The sequence below is a fragment of the Heloderma suspectum genome, chromosome 3 (genome assembly GCF_057233095.1).
Source record: "Heloderma suspectum isolate Gila_16-S chromosome 3, 16-S_ref, whole genome shotgun sequence".
NCBI classification, from domain to species: Eukaryota; Metazoa; Chordata; class Lepidosauria; order Squamata; family Helodermatidae; genus Heloderma; species Heloderma suspectum.
This window is the reverse complement of record NC_139460.1, coordinates 309,966,505-309,982,528: the sequence shown is the minus strand read 5'-3', so window position 1 is coordinate 309,982,528 and position 16,024 is coordinate 309,966,505. Positions and strand designations below refer to the sequence as shown.

Genomic DNA, 16,024 nt, shown 5'->3' with positions numbered 1-16,024 from the left:
CAATTATAGGTGTAAGAAATCTGTTTTTTCCATGTGTGCATTTAAAAAAGGAAAAAAAGAGGGCCTTGTATTGATGTACATCTGTCGCAAAAAGTACAAATCAGAACTACAGAACGCATTTGCATTTCCTTCAGTGACACCATGCACGCAGGAGAAAGGAAGAACTATTAGCAGATTTCAAACAGCATGTGGATTGCTTTTATAACACAGCCTGATTGCCTGTCTCTTTACACCTACACAGCTTATGTTCTTTGCTGGAACAATTTAAATAATTTTTTTTAAAAAATGCCCTCCGGATTTCAACTCCTAAAGAAAAACTTGCTGAAAATATCTCTGCAGTCAGTACCTACAAAACCATTGTGAAACTAATGCTGTGGTCCTTTCAAACACAAACACTGCTGTCTTTGATCAGTGTTTACCAAAAGCTCCCTCCCCAAAGTTGTTCACCTGGCACCTACTTCGTACCCCCATGCTTTTTAATCTTTTCCAGCTCTCATTTGTTTTTTGAGTGTAGGAAGTGGATTGCCAATATTTTTGTGCTTCTTTTATCTTTTACTGCTGATCAGTTTCATACTATATATTTTTAACTTGTTTTTATTCTTGATATAAACCACTCTGAGAACTTGGTTATAATAAGGTGGCATATTTTATCTAAAATAAATGCATCATGCAAAAAATAGTGGCATTGCATCAGCTAGGCCCAGCCATGGAGGGTGTGGGAAATAGGTACATTTGATGGAGTCTGAGCTCCTGCCATGAAACGTGGCCCAGAAATATTTTAAATAAAAATTAAATAAATTAATGGCCAGAGCTGCAAGCCTACTATACAGAAATATGACCTGAGAATTGTTATGCAAACGTCTTTCCCTGTATCTAGACCAGTCTTCCCCAACCTGGTTTCCTCCAGGCATTTTGGACTGCACAGGAACATAACAAGCTGCCTTATACTGAGTGAGATCATTTGTCCATTAAGGTCAGTATTTTTGACACTGTCAGTGGCTCTTCAGGGTTTCAAGCAGAATTCTTTTCTAGCCCTACCTGGAGATGCCAGGGATTGAACCTAGAACCTTCTGCATGCAGAGCAGGTGTTCTACTGCTGAGCTACAGCCTCTTCCCCATATCCTTTCAACTCCTTCAGTCCCAGCCAACATGGCTAATGGTCAGAAACGCTGGGAGTCATAGTCCAGAACATCTGACGGGCACCACGTTGGGGAACACTGATATACCAGGTGGCCCAAAGGTATGTAGTTGTTTAGAATGTTGATGGGAGGGGGAGAGAATGTGTGAGTAGAAGATGTGTGGGTGGAGTCAGAATGACAGTTGGGAAGAGTGAGTGACAGGGCGTGACAGTTGATGGAATACATTTCAAGCACTTACGAGATTAAACAGTGTTAAAAAATGTAAATGTAATAAACAATGTAATAAAATGCAAATAAACTATACTGTATACCTACTTTTGGGCCACTCTGTATATGAATAGTCCAGATCTTATAAGAACGGATCTTAGAAAAGAATAAACATTTTGGACAGTGAGTTGCTGGATGAGGCCCTCCTCAAGCATAAAGGGAGTGGGAGCATGGAGAGATAGAGATAGAAGGAACAAGGAGAGAACAGAGAGAGGGAGAGGGAGGGGAATACTGGGAGTTATAGGCCTTTTCTCTATCTAAACTTGTATAGGATTGTGCCCTAAGGGTTCATTTTAAAAGTTTTTTTCTTTCTTTAAAATAGCATTGCTTTAAACAAAGAGTTTATCGCTCAGGCACACCTAAGGCAGCCTTCTTTTGGGAAGCCCCTAGGAAGAGGAAGTGTTTGGGCTGAAAGTAAACGGAGACGGAGGATTTTGATTTAAAAAAATATATAAATATCTATGAAAAATAGCGATTCTTACGGAAGTTATGCAGACTCATGGAGAAGTTATGCACCAGAATTACAGTTGTTGGTACGGATTTATCTTCGTAATTTTTGGAGCAGAAAAAAAAGAGGAGAATTCCGGGGGCTTGTGAACGGTGGAACGGAGCACTGGCCGCAAACCGCGGAAGTCAAGCGGCACCAAAGGTACACAATTCGAATATCCCTATTTCAGCCTAGTGCTGTGCCAAAAATGACACCCCCATTTTTTTTACCATTCTCATTCAATTTGATAGAAAAGAAATGGCTTTCTAAAAGAAATTTAATGGTGAAGACATTTGGGGGAAATTCTCATGGGTTGCGTTTGGGTTTCTTGGGCTTACCTTACTTAGGAGGTAGCTGAGAAGTGTGCGTGAGTGTGCTGTCTGTCATCATACAGTAATCTCTGTGGCATCCTGTAGCCTCCTTGGCTTCCCACACTTCAATTAAAGCCATCATGAGGAAGACATCATGAGGCAATTCCTCCCATAGGGCTTTTTCTGATCAGGATGTGCAGGCAGCCTGGGAGGCTAGCTGAGACTGGGTAAGTTCAACAACACCACAAAAATTATAAAACCTCCTGAAAGAGGCAGAACAAGGGAAGCCTCTTTCAGAGCGGGGGGGGGGGACTTTCAGGAAATTGGAGGACAGATTTGGGCAGAGCACGAACTCCACCTCATCCCTGGAGCTGGACACAACAGGGCCCCTACCACCTGCATGGCAGTGGATGCAACCTGGGGGCCAGCCTGCCAAGAAAGTTGATGCTGTTGCAGCACGAAAAACCCCAAACCCCCTAGGAAAAAAGAAAGGAGCTGTGCTACAAACCCTGCCAATGGGGAGCCCTACCCTGGAGAAACTGTTGAGAATTTCTCCTCCCCATGGAGAAGTTCAGTTAAATTGTCTCCAAAATTTCTCTGCCCACAAGTAAGGTGGAGAATTTCAAGAGGCCATTTGTGCACAGCTCTATTTCAGCCGAACCACTCCCCCCACCCGCCCTCTGAGAAGAAACAAAAGGGAAGGGGTGAAATGATTCAGGGGGAGACAAAAGAGTTTAGGGTAAGAGAAGGGGAAAGGACATCCAATTCCAGCATGAAGGTCCATACCTTTCCCTGTTCCTTTCTTTTGAACTAGGGGTGTTGAACGTATTTCAGCCAGAGAACCAAATTCCATTTCAGAGAAGCATTTCAGCCTTTTAGAATGGGGAAAAAAGCCACAAAAGCAGGATAACCACCAAAGACTTGGTGGTCAGAAAAAGGGTATGGGGCTAGGGGAAGGTGGCATGGCCATCTGGGGAGCCCTGGGGAGCCAGAACTAAGGCCCCAGGAGGGCCCCAGGGAGGATTTGGCCCTGGCCCTAGGGTTCTGATTCCCTGTTTTAAACCTTTATGACTTCTTCCATTTAACAGATGTTTTAAGACAGCAGCTTCACTGCCAGCTTTGGCCGACAGCATGGCCACAGCAGAGGGGCATGGGATGCCACCAACCTCCATCCCAGAGTGCCTCTGCACCTGTCCAAGGATGCCATACAATGTTGTTATGTTCACTGAGCTTGCAGCATGGCACACTAACTTGAGTGACTTGGAGGCACGCATTCTGGAGATGCCTTGATACGATGCCCTTGGTTTGCTCCTACACTCACAGTTAGGGGTGTCGCAAGAGTCCGAGTTGGGGGTGGAGTCCAGGAGACTCCCCGCTTCGCGGCCTCCCAGACTCCAGTCTGCAGATCGCCCCACTTGCCTGACTCAGTGTGGGCTGAGTCAGGCAAGCACAGTAGTCCCCACTGCCTCGCCGAGCCACCATTTTGCATAAAACGGCTTGCAATTTTGCATAAATGGCCCCTTTATGCCCACTGTTTAAGTAAAGAGTCTGTTTATGTGAAAAGAACAAGCCACCATTTTACACAAAATGGCAGTTCAGTACTCACCAGGCACCCACAGACTGTCCAGCAGAGAGTACAGGTGAGCGGCCAGTGGCGGTCCATCGAGCAGTGCGTGAGGCAGACCCTGGTGAGTTTGCCCATCTCTGCTTACAGTTCTTGACTTCCTGTGGTCTGAACTGTAAGTACTAATCTGAAGGGAGAAGGAGAATGGATGTATAGAGGACCCTGCCTTGGATCAGAAAGTTATAATTATAATTTTCTAGTCCCTTCCAGTCCCATAACTCCATATTATATCTTAAATCTAAAGTTGCCATCTTTCATAATTAATTTGAATTTCTTTTCTCAATGCACCTCCACTTTTTGCAAACTTTGATTGCAAGAGGATAAGAGATAAAAAAAAAAATTCTGCTGTTCTGCAAAGCGGGGGAAAAAACATTGTTTTTTCTGTGCCAAGGCATAAAGCTTCTCTGTTCCTCTGGAAGGAAGGTAAGGTGAATACAGCTGCTTCTCTGCAATAAATGTATCTTTTATTTTCTGTTCTGTTACTGTACATTGGTTGCTATTAATTTTAAACTTTCCTTGCATTTTGTAGGCAATAAAAAGAGCAATAAAACTGTTCTTTTCTGCAAAATGTGCAGTTCTAATGCCCTGTTTTTAATAGAGACCTGCGTGCTTTAAGAGGTATGTGCAGCTATTTCCCTGCTTTTAAACACAGTTGTATGTAAGCCATGACAGCCACATATTCCATAAAGCAGAGCGCTAGTGTATTACATGGGCAGTGCCGCACTCCATTATCCCTAGCAGCCTTGGTAATTGGCAGTGCAATGTGGATGAGCCAAGAAATTCATAGCAGAGCCATTAAAGTAATTCAAGAGTCCAGGTCTGCACACCCTGCTGGTATGATGCTGCCAGAAAGAGGGAAAGGGGTCACAGAGAGGTTTATATCAGAAAAGCAAAGGGGTGGTGGTGGGGCTGCTAACACCACTGGGGCTCCTGGAAGATATCAACACTAATTTTGCTGGGCTGCAAGCAGCCCTGGCCGTGGCTCTGGTTGTAAACTAAAGTGCCATCTGGATCAATGGGGTGATTGTGCTTGGTCCAAAGCCAATGTTCAACTGCCCCGGTGAAAACAATAAAACCCTTAATCATCCAATTTGAGCACCGTACTCAGCAAGCTTGCTAAAGTTCTGTGACCCCAATTATTTGGAAAAAAACTTCCGTCGTTTTCCCGACCTAACCCAAAGGCTCAGGAAAAAATGCCGGCACCCTTCCCAGTTGGACCCTCGCATCCTTCAAAGCCCACCCTATCAGCCGGCCCTATCACCCAAAACACACTCCTCTCTTTCCCTTCACTTACCTGTCAACTGGCAGTGGTGGCAGAAGCAGCAGCAGAACCCAGTGAGATGGGAGGAGTGATACTGGGCATGTTTCGCCTTGAGAAGAATGAGGGGAGATATGATAGCACTCTGCAAGTACTTGAAAGGTTGTCACAGAGAGGAAGGTCAGGACATCTTCTCAATCATCCCAGAGTGCAGGACACAGAATAATGGGCTCCAGTTACAGCAGGCCAGATTCCAGTTGACCATCAGGAAAAACTTCCTGGCCATTAGAGCAATACAACAATGGAACCAATTACCTAGGGAGGTGGTGGGTTCTCCCACACCAGAGGCATTCAAGATGAGGCTGGAGTCTGGACAGCCATCTGTCAGGGATGCTCTGACTTGGATTCCTGCATTGAGCAGGGGGTTGGACTCGATGGCCTTGTAGGCCCCTTGCAACCCTACTATTCTATGATTCTATGATTCTATACCCTTTCCCTCCACCTTTTTCCATTCTCCTGTCCTGACACACTGCAGAATGTCATGCTGGGGGATGAAGTGTGAGGGATCACAGGAGAACTACACCTCCCATGAGCCCCCAGACATTATGCCCCAGCACGCTCTTACCCAGTGAGTCAGCGTGACTGAGAAGAAAGGAGAGACACAAAAAACCTTCATCTTCCTCCTCTTCTTTCCCCATATTCCACCACGGCTGCTTCCACCACTGTTGGACTGGACAGACAAATAAAGTGAAGGACGGGTATGTACAAGAAGCATACAGGGAGAGCTTTCATGGACACGGAGGATTGACAAGAACAAAGAAGGTGAAGCCTTGTGTATGTTGGGCATTGATGAATCTGTCAGGTTTGGTTTCTCCCACATTCAGTTCTTTTTAAATCTCAAGTTCTGTCCCAAATATGAAGAAAATTGCAAATTTGGGTAAATTATTGTCAAGAACCAACCGAAACAAAATTCTTGCTTATCTCTAGATGTAGCTACTACGAGACTGAGCTACCAGTTAGAAAGTCCCTGGTTTGGATCTTTCCTCTGCCGCAAACTCAGTAGGTATCCTTAGAGAAATCACTCCCTCTCTCGGCCTCAGCCTCTGCATCTGTAATATGGGGGTAATAATGCTCAATCGCTGCGAAAAGGGAACTGGTTCCAGGTTTTAAGATGTACTCAGCAAACTGCCTTCTGGTGCATTCTCTGGTGGGTGCCGGGTAGCAGTGCTCCAATGGAGACACCATTTTAAATTCCCACAGTGCTCCCAGCATGTCCAGGACACCTGTTGCTCATTGGATCAGAGTGCTGGTCAACAGGGGGTCCATGGCAGGTATCAGTGGTGGGCCCTACTGGTGCTCTGGGGGCCCTGGCAGCTGCCGGATTATGTTGTGTGCAGATGCCAGGACTGCTTATAGGTAGAGATGTCTGTCACTAGGAAATCTGTTCCATTCAAGCCCAACATGTTTCTGCAGTGTGTCTGTTCTGGTAATTGGGGGCAGACTGAATTGGATTTTTTTTCAGCTTCCAGGAAACTGAAAAAAGTACAGGCTGAAGGGGCAGGATTGCAGCTTGAGATCGACAGGCATATGGTCAAGGAACACCTCATTACTTTGAATGAGTTCAAATCTCCAGGGCCAGATGAACTGCATCCTAGAGTCATAAAGGAACTGGCAGAAGAACTCTCAGAACCGCTGTCTATTCTCTTTGAGAAATCATGGAGGACGGGGGAAGTGCCAGATGACTGGAGGAGGGCTAACGTTGTCCCTATCTTCAAAAAGGGTAAAAAGGAGGAACCTGGGAACTACAGACCAGTCAGTCTGACATCAATCCCTGGGAAAATTCTGGAGCAGATCATAAAGCAATCCATCTGGAAGCACCTTGACAACAATGTCGTGATTACTCGAAGCCAACATGGATTTGTCAAAAACAAGTCCTGCCAGACAAATCTGATCTCATTTTTTGATCAAGTCACCTCCCTTGTAGACTGTGGGAATGCTGTAGACATCATATACCTCGGCTTCAGCAAAGCTTTCGACAAAGTGCCCCATGATATCCTGATGAGCAAACTAGCTCGATGTGGGCTAGATGAAACAACGATCCGGTGGATCCACAGTTGGCTACAGAATCGGACTCAAAGAGTGCTTATCAATGGGACCTTCTCAAGCTGGGGAGAGGTAACGAGTGGGGTACCGCAGGGCTCAGTCCTGGGCCCAGTGCTCTTCAACATTTTTATGAATGACTTGGAGGAGGAGGTGCAGGGAATGCTGATCAAATTTGCAGATGACACAAAATTGGGAGGGATAGCTAATACTTTGGAAGACAGAAACAAAATTCAAAGTGATCTGGATAGACTGGAGTGCTGGGCAGAAAACAACAGAATGGCATTTAATAGGGACAAATGCCAAGTTCTGCACCTAGGAAAAAGAAACCAAATGCACAGTTACAAGATGGGGGATACGTGGCTCAACCACACTACGAGCAAGAAGGATCTTGGAATTGTTGTCGATCACAAGCTGAATATGAGCCAACAATGTGATGTGGCTGCAAAAAAGGCAAATGCTCTTTTGGGCTGCATTCATAGAAGCATCGCTTCCAAATCCCGGGAAGTACTAGTTCCCCTCTACTCAGCACTGGTTAGGCCTCATCTGGAGTACTGTGTCCAGTTCTGGGCACCACAATTTAAGAAGGATGCAGACAAACTGGAGGGGGTTCAAAGGAGGGCAACAAAGATGATCAGGGGACTGGAAACAAAGCCCTATGAAGAAAGACTGAAAGAACTGGGCATGTTTAGCCTTGAGAAGAGAAGACTGAGGGGAGATATGATAGCACTCTTCAAGTACTTGAAAGGTTGTCACAGAGAAGAAGGCCAGGATCTCTTCTTGATCATCCCAGAGTGCAGGACACGGAATAATGGGCTCAAGTTACAGGAAGCCAGATTCCGGCTGAACATCAGGAAAAACTTCCTGAGTGTCAGAGCAATACGACAATGGAACCAATTACCTGGGGAGGTGGTGGGCTCCTCCACACTGGAGGCCTTCAAGACGAGGTTGGACAGCCATCTGTCAGGGATGCTCTGACTTGGATTCCTGCATTGAGCAGGGGGTTGGACTCGATGGCCTTGTAGGCCCCTTCCAACCCTACTATTCTATGATTCTATGATTCTATGAAACGTTTGTGCATTTTGTTTGTCCTGGGTTCTACCATGTGTGCAAATTGTAATTTGTGCAAATTCAATTGTAATTTGAACAATTGGGGGGGGGCAGGTCAGGAAAAGGAGACCAGATTGCCCACTTAGCAAGCTTATCCTAGGGTTTTGAAGTATTGAACTGACATTTGTGAGTCCCCTGATTCCTGTCCACACATCCCCGAGTCTCAAGCAAGTGTTTTTCACACAGATCTAGCCTCCACCCCCTTTTGAGGGCCCTAAAATGGGAACTGCAAAAGGTGGTGAAGACTAGATCTGTATTAAAAGCACTTGCTTGAGACTCAGAAAGTGTTGACTAGAATCAGGGGACTCACAAACGTCTGTTCAACACTTCAGACCCTGAGGATAAGCTTGGTAAGTGGGCAATCTGATCCCCTTTCCCTGACTTGTCACCCCCGGAGTTGCACAAATTTCAACTTGTGCAAATGATGGAAGGGCAGGAGGAAATGTGCAAATTGCCAACATTACAAAAAAACCACAATGGAATAGGCATATTGGCTCGACTCGCTACCAAACAAGTTGATTCCAGAAGGGGAAAACGGAACGAAACCCACAGGGCCAAGCTGGAAAATATCTGTCAACCTTCACCCCCCAAACAGAATCTTTTGAAAACTGAAAAGTGTTATACAAAGGCTGAGTGTTATTAGTTCTCAAAGCAGAGAACTGCAACCGTGCCTCAAGATACTAAAGAGTTCCTGTAAGTCTCTGGATTAGGGATGGCGGAGAATTTCTCCACGAATCTCAGGGAGGCCGAATGCCAACGCATTCGCCCCCCCGAAATTGGCAGTGAAATTCTCCGCCACCCCCCCGCCACCCCCCCGGGATGGGACTTACCTCCCTCGAATGTCCCTCTCAGTGGTGGGTCCCGGCGGTGGTTCGACGGCGGTTTGGTGGGGGTGGGGGCGGCGGCCGGTCTTCTGACCGGCTGCCGCCGCTGCCATTACAAAGTGAATGTTAAAAAAAAAACAACACACACACGTGATAGGCTACGTAATGATTTACGTAGCCTATCACGGCTAGATTTCCAAAGTTGCCCTTATTTTCGCTGTAGTCTACGTAAATCTTTACGTAGACTACCCGGGCCCAAATAAGGAACGCAAATGGCGGCGCCCATGGGCGCCGCCATTTGCGTACGCGCTTTTTTTTCCCCCAAAGCCACCCGTGATAGGCTACGTAACGATTTATGTAGCCTATCGCAGCTGACTTCGGAAATCTAGCCGTGATAGGCTACGTAAATCGTTACGTAGTCTATCACGTGTGTGTTGTTGTTGTTTTTTACATTCACTTTTTTATATCACGGCCGGGGAGACGGGGCGCTTCTCCCCGGCCTGAATTTCGGCGGGGCGAGGCGGGGCGCGTCCCCCCCGGCCTGAATTTCAGCTGGGTGAGGCGGGGCACCTCCCCCCCGGCCTGAACTTTGGGGGGAGAACCGAAGTGCCTCCCCCCCACCACGAAGCAAGCTGCGGGACCAGGTAAGTGACTTTCGTACATCCCTACTCTGGATGACCCATTGTCCTCTTCTTGCCTCTACTATGTTTCTACGCTGGATGTGGTTATACCATTTCAGGCACAATCCTATGCATGTTTAGAGAGAGAGAAAAGTCCTACAACTCCCAGCATTCCCCAGCCAGCACTGTACTGGGGAATGCTGGGAGTTGGAGGACTTTTTTCTGTCTAACTATATAAGGTTTGCGCCTTTAATTACTTCCAGTGCAGAGATCCAGTAGGATGACCTATGCTCACACAGGAGTGTATGTTGCAAGTTTGCAACTCTTTGTGGATCACTACTTTGTGGGCTTCCCTCCTCCTCCTCCTTGGTGATTCAACTAAAATCACCAAGGAGGTGAGTGTATAAAAGGAGAGAAAGTTAGCACTCCCCTTGATAAGAATGGAAGAGGTCCCAGTGGCCTCTTACAATTAAGGCATTGCCACTTACTTCCTGGCATCTAACCAGGTATTTTTTTGAGAGCCAGTGTGGTGTAGTGGCCAGAGTGCTGGACTGGGAGCTGGGAGATCCAGGTTCTACTCCCCATTCGGCCATGGAAGCTCACTGGGTGACTTCGGGCCAGTCACAGACTTTCGGCCCGACCTACCTCACAGGGTTGTTGTTGTGAGGATAAAATGGAGAGGAGGAGGATTGTGTACGCCACCTTGGGTTCCCTAAGGAGGAAAAAAGGTGGGATATAAATGTAATAAATAAATAAATAAGCCAGCCAGCCACTGATACCCTGGCTTCTCTGTGCTAGACCACCCCATCTGAATACCAAACAAAATACCACAGTATGGCAGGGGTAGACAAACCTTTGGGGCCTGTGAGCATATTTGGCAATTTGAGAATTTGCCATGGGCTCCACCACAAAATGGCTGCTGAGGAAGGTGTGGCTACCCACAAAGGAGAAATAACCTGCCCAAAAGACTGAGTAGAAGGCAGAGGTGGGCTCTGACCCCTAACACACTAAATAACTGCTTTGAACCCTCCGTTTTCAACACCAATGGAAACCTATTTCATAGAAGGCAAACTCTCTCTCCCTGCCCCACCCCCCACTCTGCCAGTCAACTCATTCCCCCTAATTCTTTCTCTCACATCTTGGCTTACCACCCATAGATACTCTCTGTCTCTCTCTCTCACACACACACACACACTCATATACTCCCAGCCAGCCATCCTCCATCTATTCACACACATGCACAGAAGCAACCTATTGTTGTTGTTGTTCAGTCGTTCAGTCGTGTCCGACTCTTCGTGACCCCATGGACCATAGCACGCCAGGCCTTCCTGTCCTGCGCTCTCTCCCGGAGCGTGCTCAAGTTCATATTCATTGCATCCGTGATGCTATGATAGATAGATGGCTAGATAGCATCACGGAAGCAACCTATGCACGCATGCAAAATACATCTCCCCCCTTCTCATCACTGAAAGCACATGAAAAACCTCACTCACTCTTTTTCAAGCCCCCCCTCCACCCCAAACCCTTTCTCCTTCCCTTTTTCTCAGACACATGCAACCCCCATCCATTCAGACATGCAAGTACACAACCTGCCTTCAGCCACATGGGTTACTCTCCGCCTGCAGCCACCCACCATCCATTCCTAAGAATGTCTCTGAGCCCCACATCTCTACCAGAGGCATTCATGGAAAATGAAGATGGCAGTGGCGGGAGGCCCTCACTTTGCTTTGAAGCAGTTGCAAGTGCCGTTAAGAATATTGAATTAATTATTATTGTGTAAAAAAAAAAAAAAGTGGCAAGGGTAGGCAGGCACCTTGGCAGGTACCACGAAAAGTGCCTGGTGCCTGTGGGCACCATGTTGCCTACTCATACCTTATGGGGACAAGGAACAAATGAAGAACAAAAATGGAGTATTGTGAAAATGCTTGCTCTCTACTGGAAAGCCCTCAGCAAGAAACAGCAATATCATTTGGCTCATGGAGGAGAATGCTATCAATGGCTACTGGTCCTGATGGCTAGATGCTACCTCCATTATCAGAGGTAGTATGCCTATGTACACCAGTTGCTGGGGAACATGGGTGGGAGGGTGCTGCTGCACTCATGTCCTGCTTATGGCCTTCCCATGGGCTGGTGGTTGGCTACTGTGTCAACAGAGTGCTGGACTAGATGGACCTTTGGTCTGATCGAGCATGGCTCTTCTTATACTCTTATATTCATATGTACTTATTTGATGTTACTGTTGTTGTTTTTCGATGTTGCTGTTGGTAACACTTCCCTTTTATTTTATGTTTAATTTCTGGAAGCTGTTTTGCCATTCTAGAGATAAAACTAGCAACTCAGCCCAGGTGACTTGGAGTCCAATGAATGAATCAAGCTTATCAAAGGTGATCTGTAATGGTAAGAATTCTGGTGGGTGCTGCAAGCGGTGGGAGATCCACCAGAATAGTACTCCTTACATCTATTTCCCCCCTCCCCCCGAGTAGTTTTTATTTTTGCTTAATAGCCTTCTCTTTGGAATAATGCTGCAGAGCAGCAGGAATAAGGAATGGTTAAAGCCATCTGTTCATTGACAGTCATTTAATAAAAAGTTACTTGCAGTAACTTGCAGTGGTAGCTGGAGGGGAAATCAAATAATAGAAATGAATTCAGACCAGCAAATCAAAGCAGTAGTTTCATTAGCGCCCATCAAAACAAATGGTTGGGCTGAGGGGCTTTGCGGTCATCACTGCCTCTCCAGTCTTCTGCAGCCACAATAGCCTCCAAAAGAAATGTGGCAATTACTCATATTAGGCTCTGTCATAACCAATCAAACATGGCTGTGGAAGGGAAGATTCTGAAGATATACATGAACAAATTATGTAACCTAGAGGACACTCCTGAATGTGAGAACGGCCTGAAGACATTCAAAGTATGAAGCTAAGCAGCCCTCGGTATATATGCAACACCTATGGGAGACCCCAAAGTAGGGATGTGCAAATCAGCAAAACTCAAGTTCGCTGAAGTTCTCCTAATTCCATCTTGAAGCTTATTCTGACTCAAGACCATATCAGAGTGCGAGGTTTGGGGGGTGGGGGGTTCCGCATGAAAATCTGTGTATATTTCCATGTGTATTTTTCCAAACGAATGCATCTTTGAAATGTACCCATTTTAGAAATGTACGCTGTTGAACACATTTTTCTTTTTGGTCCACGAATCACAATGCAAGCTCAGAAATGTATGGACTTTTACTGTAGATTAAGTCCGAGTCCATGTTCAGTCTGGACTGTGGGAACTGGGTAAAATCTTTATCAAAAATAAACTGCAATGAATTTCTCATACATCCATACCAAAAAGCAATGACATTTAAGTCAGCCAGAGTGCTTTGGAGTAGGGATGGGAGAGAAATTTGCTCGGTTTGCATTTTAATGCCCTTAACTAATTTCACACTTCCAAACCTATACTCCAAGGGTGGGCATCTTCCAAACCTATACTTCAGATGTTTTCACCTACAACTTCCATGATCCTTCACTATTGGCAGTGGTGGATAGGGCTGACAGGAATTGTAGGCCAAAGCATCTGGAGGGCCACAAGTTGCCTACCCCCATTATACCCCAACCAAAATTCAGATCTCCTTTGAAATTCATGCTTCTCCTTTGTGATGGAGTTTTTGTACAGATTAAAAAAAATGTGTACAAAAATGCAGGTATCAAGAGAAACTGCACACAAAAATGTGTATATTCATGAAAGTAACGTTCAAAAATACATCATATTAGAGGAAATTCTTTGCAAAAAAAAATGTATATTAGGCAAAACTGAACACAAAAAAGGTGTATTGGGAAAAATGTGCACAAAAATGTGTACACATTTTGGTGTAAATCTTTTTTGGGGGAAATCCCACACTGATGTGGAAATGATAGAAACTGAGTATATAATGGAAAAAAGAATAGAAATGGAGTGAAATGGAAATGGACAGATTTGTCTAACCCTCCTTTCGAGGAAATGCAGGGTATAAATATGACAGATATAAAATCAAAATCTATATCAGGATTCCCTTAGCCCCCACTTTACTTCAGTGCCTAAACATACACAGACGAGAGGCTTCAGTCTAAAACTTTTAATCCTTTACTTCACAGGGTCATACAGCTGCAAATTCTCAGAGAACTCTCCATCTACAAAGGAATGCCTTCAAGGGATCTAAATGGAATTTACAAGAGTTGCCCACCATTTGAAGAAGGAGGCAGTCTCACTAGCCTAACTTAAGGGGGAGAGGTCCTTCACTTGTCGTGAGGCCTCTAAGCACAGCTTTTCATGCAAGACCAATCAAGTAGACCTTCTAAGTTCCACCCCTGTCTTCTCTCTTTTTGCTCTGCACCTGGCGTCTATTAGGTCAACCTCCTGTTTGCTGCCTCTCATGGGGGGAGGGGGAAGAGGGACCCTCAAGTTCAGCCATCTGTACGTTTATAACCTGAGAAGCAGGCCTACTCCTATCTGGACTAGCCTGGGAAAACTCCTTCCCCATGTCTGATGGTTCTCCTTCAGAATCTGAACTGCTATCCCACTCCCTGCACTCAGAAAAACCCCTGACAATCTATTTCTACAATCCGTTGTAAAAAAAGAAAGAAAAAGTTTTGCTACTCCTAACGTTTAAGGCAATCACAGAAAGATAAGAAGCTGTGTTATAACAGATCAGACCACTAGGATATTAAAGCTGCAATCCTGTGCATGTTTAGACAAAGGCCTGCAACTCCCAGCATGCCCCAGACAGCTTGGCTGGCTGTGCATTCTGGGAGTTGTAAGACTTTTTTCTGTCTAAACGTGCACAGGATTGAGCCCATAGCCTAGTCTGTGTTTTTTCCTCTGGCTGACAGTAGCTTTCAAGGATCTCAAAAAGAAATTTCAGGGATTGAACCCGGAACCTTGTGCATGCAAAGCGTGTGCTCCTTCAACGAGCCTGTGGGAATTGAACAGATTTAGGGATGGGTGAAATTTTCATTTCAGATTAGTTTCAATACAAATTTACCAAAATTGCAAAGTCCTCTATATTCGAGACAAAAAGAAATTGAGGGTTAAAAAAATCAAATGTGCGAGAAACCAAAACTGATAGATTCAGACCCAGAGCTTTGAGTGCTTTGCTCTTAAAAGTCTGGGTTTGAATCCCTCTTCAACCATGTTTGTTGTGCTGAATTATGGTCGCCACGTCTCGTTTCTGACTGGCTCCTTGTCTTTAACAGCTATATGGCAGACACATCTTGGTCCTCTTCATGTGGGGAATGTCTGTGCTTCTCGAATTTGGCTGGTGCAGATATTTGGCTGGTGGGTATTTCACTGGATATCTCTTTTGATAAGAATTTACTTAAATTCACAATGTTTCGGAAATAAAATATCCGCGATTTTACTTGCGGTACCAAGGACTTAATCAAAAAGCTATTACAACTTATTACTAGTTTAATTCTGGGCCCATAAAGCACTGTAAACTCTCCTGTGCTATTTATAACATCCAGCCTTTCTCTTTCACTCCCTGTATTTGTTCCAACATGAAGGTGATGGGAAAATGCATAAACAGGTTGGGTCGAGCAAAACTGGCGTTTCGTCCAGGTGTATATTGTAGTTCTGCAACAATATAAGAAAAAGCAATAATTACTACAGAAAGTGAGCACAGAGTAGGGATGTACGGACTGTGTGAAATCCGCTCCGTCTGTGTTTCACGGATTGTCAGATGCCTTTTGTTCCGTCGTCCATTCACAGACGGATGCAAATATTTTTTTTGTCACGTGGAAAAAATACATAAATAATTATGTAAGTATTTACATAAGTATTCACATAATTTACCTTAGTACATAACATTTAGCATATTGTCCCCCATTCCATTCAACGTTTCCTCAGCAGAAACTTACATATTTTCTTACGAATATATATGCGTAAATTTTGGAAAAGAAAAAAAATCATCCAAAAGTCCACGGACTCCACACGGCCTGAGGGAGTCGCTCCGCAGTGGATTCCGCAGGTCGGATTCTTAGAAATCCGAGCTCGTTTTAGTCCATCTCGAATTTCTCCAGCATCCCTAGCAGAGAATTTCATGAATACTTCAATCCAATCCTCTGGTAGTGTCTAGGGATGGGTGAGAAATTTGTTTCAATGGTTTTCATAAGAATTTCCCCATGTTTGCAAAGTTCTCCATATTCAGGACCAAAAGAACTTGAGGTTAATACATTTCGAATGTGGGAGAAACCAAAACTGGCAGATTCATTCATCCTGGCCCAAGGATTTGAGTGCTTGGCTCCTAAAAGTCTGAGTTTGAATCCTTG

At 45.2% G+C, this 16,024-nt stretch overlaps 1 protein-coding gene and 1 non-coding gene across 2 annotated transcripts in view; one reads left to right on the top strand and one right to left on the bottom strand.

Moving 5' to 3' along the window:
- Window positions 1-16,024, bottom strand: part of NLGN1 (neuroligin 1) — a 774,195-nt gene that overhangs the window by 623,432 nt on the left and 134,739 nt on the right. The window lies entirely within an intron of this gene.
- On the top strand, window positions 10,136-10,254 carry LOC146351559 (U6atac minor spliceosomal RNA). The gene has a single exon (XR_014789746.1). It is a non-coding gene; the product is annotated as a U6atac minor spliceosomal RNA (small nuclear RNA).